Source organism: Budorcas taxicolor, chromosome 11 (genome assembly GCF_023091745.1).
Source record: "Budorcas taxicolor isolate Tak-1 chromosome 11, Takin1.1, whole genome shotgun sequence".
Lineage (NCBI taxonomy): Eukaryota > Metazoa > Chordata > Mammalia > Artiodactyla > Bovidae > Budorcas > Budorcas taxicolor.
This window is the reverse complement of record NC_068920.1, coordinates 158,536,897-158,544,707: the sequence shown is the minus strand read 5'-3', so window position 1 is coordinate 158,544,707 and position 7,811 is coordinate 158,536,897. Positions and strand designations below refer to the sequence as shown.

At 48.3% G+C, this 7,811-nt stretch overlaps 1 protein-coding gene across 1 annotated transcript in view; it reads left to right on the top strand.

Annotated features, from left to right (window-relative positions):
• LOC128055749 (uncharacterized) overlaps window positions 1-7,811 on the top strand; it is a 48,420-nt gene that overhangs the window by 48 nt on the left and 40,561 nt on the right.

The window sequence follows — 7,811 nt, the reverse complement described above, 5'->3', positions numbered from 1 at the left end:
TTGTTGCCCCGAGATCAGGTGCCGAGGAGGGAGGGCCTGACAGCTGGTTCCGAGCTTGATTGTGCCAGACTACTCGCTGCGTTTGGTGCTGCTGGTATAGCGGAGTGGCTACGCCGGAAAGGTTGACCTCAGCCCCTAGCTGTTGCGCGCGCCTCTCGCCGACCCGCACTCGGACACTGGGATCCGCCAGGCTGGTCCTCTCTGCCTCCCCATCCCCCGCCCCACCCCCACTCGCGCGATCGTACGGTACGGGTGGGGAAGAGGGAGCCCAGGGCGACTGGGTGAATTCTGGGTGGAGCCAGGGCTGGAACCGGACGCTGGACTCCAACTTGACAGCTCTAAGTATCCCAAGTCCTCGGAGTTCCCAGATTGATAATAGTAACGGCAACCGCGTTAAAACAGAATCCGTACAATGGAATACTGTGCCACCGCTAAAAAAGAAAAATGTTCACCATGCACTAATAGGGGACCGCTTCCAAGATACCATAGATGGAAAAGTGAAGGGATGAAAAAAACAGCGTTGATCGCTGCTACCGTTTGTGTGAAAGAATGTGAGTGGGGGCGTGGGCGTCTGCCAGTATGTTCATTCAGTTCAGTTCAATCGCTCAGTCGTGTCCGACTCTTTGCGACCCCGTGGACTGCAGCACGCCGGGTCCCTGTCCATCACCAACTCCCGGAGCTTACTCCAAATCATGTCCATTGAGTCGGTGGTGCCATCCAACCATCTCGTCTTCTGTCGTCCCCTACTCCTCCCGCCTTCAATCTTTCCCAGCATCAGGGTCTTTTCCAATGAGTCAGTTCTTCGCATGAGGTGGCCCAAGTATTGGAGTTTCAGGTTCAGCATCAGTCCTTCCAATGAATATTCAGGTCTGATTTCCTTTGGGGTGGACTGGTTGGATCTCCTTGCTGTCCAAGGGACTCTCAGGAGTCTTCTCCAACACCACAGTTCAAAACCATCCGTTCTTCGGTGCTCAGCTTTCTTCACAGTCCAACTCTCACAGCCATACATGACTACTGGAAAAACCATAGCTTTGACTAGGCGGACCTTTGCTTTTCATATGCTGTCGAGGTTGGTCATAACTTTTTTCCAAGGACCAAGCATCTTTTAATATTGGCTGCAGTCACCTTCTGCAGTGATTTTGGAGCCCCAAATATAAAGTCTGTCACTGTTTCCACTGTTTCCCCATCTATCTGTCATGAAGTGATGGGACCAGATGCCATGATCTTAGTTTTCTGAATGTTGAGTTTTAAGCCAACTTTTTCACTCTCCTCTTTCCCTTTCATCAAGAGGCTCTTTAGTTCTTTGCTTTCTGCCATAAGTGTGGTGTCATCTGCATATCTGAGGTTATTGATATTTCTCCCTGCAATCTTGATTCCAGCTTGTGCTTCATCCAGTCCAGTGTTTCTCATGATGTACTCTGCATATAAGTTAAATAAGCAGGGTGACAATATACATACTCCTTGACATACATACAGCCTTGACATACTCCTTTCCTGATTTGGAACCAGTCTGTTGTTCCATGTCCAGTTGTATGCAGGTCAAGTAGTCTGGTATTCCCATCTCTTTTTTAAGAATTTTCCACAGTTTGTTGTGATCCACACAGTCAAAGGCTTTGACATAGTCATTAAAGCAGAAGTAGATGCTTTTCTGGAACTCTTTTGCATCTTCGATGATCCAGCGGACGTTGGCAATTTGATCTCTGGTTCCTCTGGTGTGTGTATCACCCAGCTAGTGAAATGCACAAGTAATTAACTGTGGTGGCCTGGGACAAAGAACCAGGTCCTGGGTGCCTGGACAAGGGGGAAGAATTAACTACCATGCACACTGGTTGGTTAAAAATAAAATGGGATGCTGAGGATATTAATAATAACTGGCTTCCATTTATATCCAGTGGTGCCCAGTGCTAGGTTGCAGCTCTCCTGCTGGGAAGTCTTGTATTTCCTCATTATTAAAGCAGAAAACAGGCTCAGAGATCAGAGACCTTAGTAATATCTTATAGCCAGGACATGGAAAAGCTGGAATTTTAGCCCGGGAGCATTTTACACTAATGTCATTCTTGCTCATCCCACTGCCTCCTGAAAAGCATCTTTTGTTGTCAGCCTTACAGCTCTCAGCTTGGGACCTGGCACCTAGCAGGCATCCAGTAGCTGTTCATTGCCTGTCTATTGACTGAGGAAGTGAAATAGACAGGCAACAACAAGCAGTGTAGAATGAAGAGAAGCACAGATTGGAGGCCAGAACCCAGACTGGAGTCCAAGACTTGCTTTTTCTAGCCTAGAGTTTGGACCTGGCACATACCTCCCTGAGCCTCCATGTCCCCTCCTGCAGAACTAACTATGATTGCTGACACTGAGTGCTCCCTCATGTCCTACATTATGCCTTACACACATATTAGTCCCATTTTACAGATTAGTAAGTGAAGTACAGAGAAGTTAAGAAAGTTGCCCATCACAGCACTGTAAATCAAGTATGCTTAAAAAAAAAATGTTGCCCAAAGGAGGTCCTCACTTCTCAATTTCTAGAAAGGCTGTTGAGCTCCTCAGTCTCTCCCTCAGCCTCCTGGGACCATCAGCACTAATTCCTTGAGACACCTCAGGTCAGTTAGTTGAGCTGCCAGAGGCTGAGGAGCTGATGGAGAACAGCACAGACACAGTTCCTGTCCTTAGAGTCTGGTGAGGGCAACAGACAACGCAGCTGTTGGCATCTGTGATGAGTACTGTGGTGGGTGGGCAAGCTCAGGCCTTGGGAACACAGAGGAGGTGCCATCTGGTTCAGCCCCAGGGGAGTCACAGAAGGCTTCTTAAAGGAGGTAACATTTAACCTGACTGAAAGATGCATAAGCGACTTCCCTGGTGGTACAGTGGTTAGGAATCCACTTTCTAATGCAGAGGACACAAGTTCCATCCCTGGCCAGAGAACTAAGATCCCATATACCTAAGGGCAGCTAAGCCCATGCTCTGCAACTAGAGAAAAAAAAACCCATGCCTTGCAACAAAGACCCAGCATAGCCAAAAAAGAGAGAGAGAGAGAAAGATGCATAAGGTATCTAGGAGGATGAAGCTGGGGCCTGGAGGAGAGACACATTCATACCTGAAAATAATTGACACGATCAGAGACTGTGCAGGTTAGAAATGATCTGTCTGGTTTCTGCCTAAATCGGCTTTTTCCTCCTAGACAGTGCCTCCTCATGGCAACATGAGTGCCTCCAACATGGCATCCCACTCTCCACACTGCACTTAACCTTCCACATCTCCGAAGCGGAGGACTCCCTAATGTCATAATCCAGCTTGGGGCAACAAAGGAATACAGGAGGGTTAGCAGTGAGACCTGGAGAAGGGCATGGCAACCCACTCCAGTATTCGTCTGGAGAATCCCCATAGACAGAGGAGCCTGGTGGGCTACAGTCCATGGTATCGCAAAGAGTCGGACACGACTGACCAATTAAGCACAGCAATGAGAAAGTCCTTCATACTGATGCCCATCCCCCCATTCATTCGGTCCCTGGGTGGCAGCCAACTTGCTGACGTAGAAACTCTGCCCATGTGAACAAAGCTGTCAGCACGGAAATGTTCCTCCTGTCTTCCTGGCCATTCGTGCTCACCTGGGTTGTCAGGTCTCCCACGTGCTGGGACATTTAGCTGGGTACACCCCGCTCCCAGCCTTCTGTAGCCAGCAAGCCAAAGTCACTCCAGCTTCAGCAAGAGATGAATCACCGTTAATCCTGCCCTAATAGACCTGAAGCCACTTCCCACTCTCAGATGGCACTGCCCGCTCCCTGAAATATTTTCCGAACACTCATCTCACTTCCTCATTCTTGTACAGTGATACAAGCTTTGGATTCATAGCTGAGGTCCTGCTGTGCTTTCCCAGGACTTTCACTTTGGGTAAGTCATTTCCCCACTCTGACAGTTTCTACGTTTGTACAACTGATGTGACTCTCGTCTTTCTGCCAGCACTAAATATATACACGTGTATTGTTTTCTCCTCCATGTGTAAAACTGCCCCAAAGAGTGAGATTTCAATTTTTGGATCTGGATCCTGTGCCAGGAGGGAAAAGGAGTGGCCTTTCTACTGCGTAACTCACTCAGGCTCCCCACCCACCAGCCCCTCTGGCCTGGGAGCCTACAGTCTCCAGAAACCATTTCTCTCTCTTTTGCCAATTCCAAAGCCAAGGGGCGAGTGTGCGTGCTAAGTTGCTTCAGTCATGTCCAACTCTTTGCAAGCCTATGGACTGTAGCCCACCAGGCTCCTCTGTCCATGGGATTCTCTAGGCAAAAATACTAGAGTGGGTTGCTATGTCCTCCTCTAGGGATCTTCCCAACCCAGGAATCAATCCTGCATCTCTTATGTCTTCTACATTAGCAGGCAGATTATTTACCACTGGCGCCACCTGGGAAACCCAAAGCTAAGGGGGAACTGTGTCTGAGTCAGTGTACTTGTTAGAGCTCCCCAGACAAATGTAACCTCCCTTGGGGCAGAACCGTTGACTCAACAAGTTTTCATCAGACAGTTGTCTTGGAGGGACTCTGTACATCCAAGACAAAGCAAAAGATAAATAATTCATTATCTGCAAGAGATTTTATTGTCCTACTTGGTTAACTAATTTGTACGGAAAGTCTTAGAGGTTTAAATGTTAACAGTTTGCTGTCATTGACAGGTTAAGTGGACCAGGAACCTGTGCTAAATGCTTTCTGAGGGTGATTGCATTATTATTTATTATTGTCCCCATTGCACAGATGAGGAAGCTGAGTCTGGTTGTGGTAAGACTAAGGTCCTATAGCTTGTTCAGAGCGGAGCCGGGACCATTTTATCCAAGTTCAAGTTCTAAATCCAAGCTTTCATCTTCTGTGGTTGTTGGTATAACAGATTGGTCTTGCCTCCAGAGGTGCCATGGTTTGTGTTTTCTCAGTAATTGGACAGGGGAGGGGAGGAGGGGGATCTTCTGACATATTTAGGCCGAGGATGGTAAACATCCTTCTAGCCACTGTGGGAAGATGTAGAGCTTCCTGGTAAAGAACTGACTCAGCCCAAACACCAAGTGTGCCACTATTGAGAAACACGAAAACCTGACACCCTTACTACACACAATTGGCGTAGGTGATGTGCAGCCAGGCTGTAAAGCCAAAGCCACCTTGCCTGTCCTTGCAAGCTGCCATGCAGGGTGGAAGCTGGATAAGGCATGGCTCATGTCCCCAGGGGCTGATGGTCTCCTAGATGCAGGGGAGCTGATAGAGGCATCAGCACCCACCTCCCAAAAGGATTTTTGTGGGGGACAGGTTTTGACTTTGGAAACAGGTAAACCAGGGGTTGAATCCCACCCAGCTCAGGCTCTCTCAGCTGACTGAGCTTTGTTCATTCTCTTCTTGAGCAAAACAGGGACAATGACGCCTTCCTGAAGGCTGCTGTGAACATGAGTATTTAGCACAGGAGTCAGGCACATCATAGATGATCTGAGTTCTGGGGAGGGCCCAGACTGACCCAGGAGACTTCAGAGCTGGGGTTCAGCCCTGCTAGGGGGTCAGATTAAAAGGCCTGTCAGACAGGATATAGCTTGAGCAAAGGTGGGCAACATCTATTCAGAAGCAAAGGATTTATGTGTTTGAGAGTGGAGAGAATACAGAAGCTGCAGCGTCTGGACTTAGACCTGCTCCAGAGGCCAAGTTAGGAGGCTTTGGACTTTATCCGGTCTCCCTCCAGGCTGCATCCAGCAGGAGGTGTAGCTGACATCAGCAGCCAGAGGATTGGTCACTGAAGCCTGTCCCGAGGGGTTATCCACCCGCTGTTCACAAGTCCTGGTGACTTCTGGCCGAGAAGGTGGCCAATAGCTGCTTAGACTGATGGAGGCGTGTACTGGGGGAGGCACTGACCGCTGGGCACCAGCCCCTTGCCTGGCAGCCAGGAAGTCTGAGATCTTAGATGCCTTGGAAGCTGCCCAGAAAGGTGTTCTGAAGGTCACCTGGTGCATTTAAACTCCCTTCTCCAGGCAGGGTTGGCCTCCCTCGAGCTGCCTGCACTGCAGCACTTCTCAGACTAAATTTTAATAATAACAATGATACATTTTTGAAACACTGACTCCTTGCCTGGCACCAGGCTAAGTGGTTTTCATGTGTTAACTCACTGACTTCTCACTACAACCAGTGGACCAGGAACTATCATTATTTTCATTTCAGAAATGATACTCAGAAAGGTTTAGTAATTTGCCAGAAGTCATACAGCTAGTATATGGCTTCAGTCCAAGATGTGATTCCAGAATTTCACTGCCTCAAAAATAAATTAATTAATTAAATAAACAAAAACACCGCCTCAAAAAGAAAAACAAGAACAGTTTTTTTTTTTCCCAGGTAGTGCCATGGTAAAGAAATCTGCTTGTCAATGCAGGAGACACAGGTTCAATCCCTGGGTCGGGAAGATCCCATGCAGTAGAAAATGGCTATCCACTTCAGTATTCTACCCGGAAAATTCCATGGACGACGGATCCTGGCAGGCTACAGTCCATGGAGTCACAAACAGTTGGACTGAACAGGCCTGCCTGCACATACACACATGGGAGTTTATAAGACCCTCCCCAACCCAATCCCAGGGAAATAATCACTTCATCATTTACACACAAGCATATACAGTGCATAATGAGGCAGTCCTTGCCTTCCAGTATAGTTAAATAACCCCAGTCCCTCAATGAAAGCATTGGTCGCTCAGTCGGGTCCTACTCTTTTCGACCCCATGGACTGTAGCCTTCCAGGCGTCACCATCCTTGAGAATTTCCAGGCAAGAATAGTAGAGTGGGTTGCCATTTCCTTCTCCAGGGGATCTTCAGGACCTAGGGATCAAACCGGGGTCTCCCGCATTGCAGGCTGACTGTTTACCGTCTGAGCCACCAGGGAAGTCCTCAATAACACAGTTCAAATTTCATTTGCCATATTATGTTGCTGCTGCTGCTAAGTCGCTTCAGTCGTGTCCGACTCTGTGCGACCCCACAGATGGCAGCCCACCAGGCTCCCCCGTCCCTGGGATTCACCTATGATTAATTGCACCAAATATGAACTTTGCTACTACTTCTTCCATCCACAAATCACTGCGGAAATGACAGAGGCACTACGGTGAGTGACCAATCACATCACGTCTTTCAAAGCCTGTTGTTGATTGGTCAGTTCAGTTCGGTTCAGCCGCTCAGTCGGGTCCTACTGTTTGCGACCCCATGGACTGCAGCACAGCCAGGCCTCCCTGTCCATCACCAGCTCCCATAGTGTACTCAAACTCATGTCCATCGAGTCGCTGATGCCATCCAACCATCTCATCCTCTGTCGTCCCCTTCTCCTGCCGTCAATCTTTCCCAGCTTCAGGGTCTTTGCCAATGAGTCAGTTCTCCGCATCAGGTGGCCAAAGTATTGGAGTTTCAGCTTCAGCCTCAGTCCTTCCAGTGAATATTCAGGACTGATCTCTTTTAGGATTGGTCACCATGCGTGTTATTCAGTTCCTACACAGACAGCAAAGCATGTGGTTTGTGTTGCCTCCTGTCTCCTAGTGATAAACCCATGTGACATTTTACAAAAATGTGTGAGCAAAAGAATAGGAAATAGCTCCCCAAAAGAGGGACTTGGGCCGCACACATGAAAGCGCAGCACAGAAATGCAGAGTGATGAGACTGAACGTGCAATCCGAATTGAAGATGAATAGAATGATTTTTTAAACAGCTGGCAAGGACTTCTCTTGCCAGCAGTTAAGGTTCAGAGCTTCCAATGTAGGGGGCATGAGTTCAATCCCTCATCCAGGATCTAGGATCCCATAAATCGTGTGACGCAGATTTAAAAAA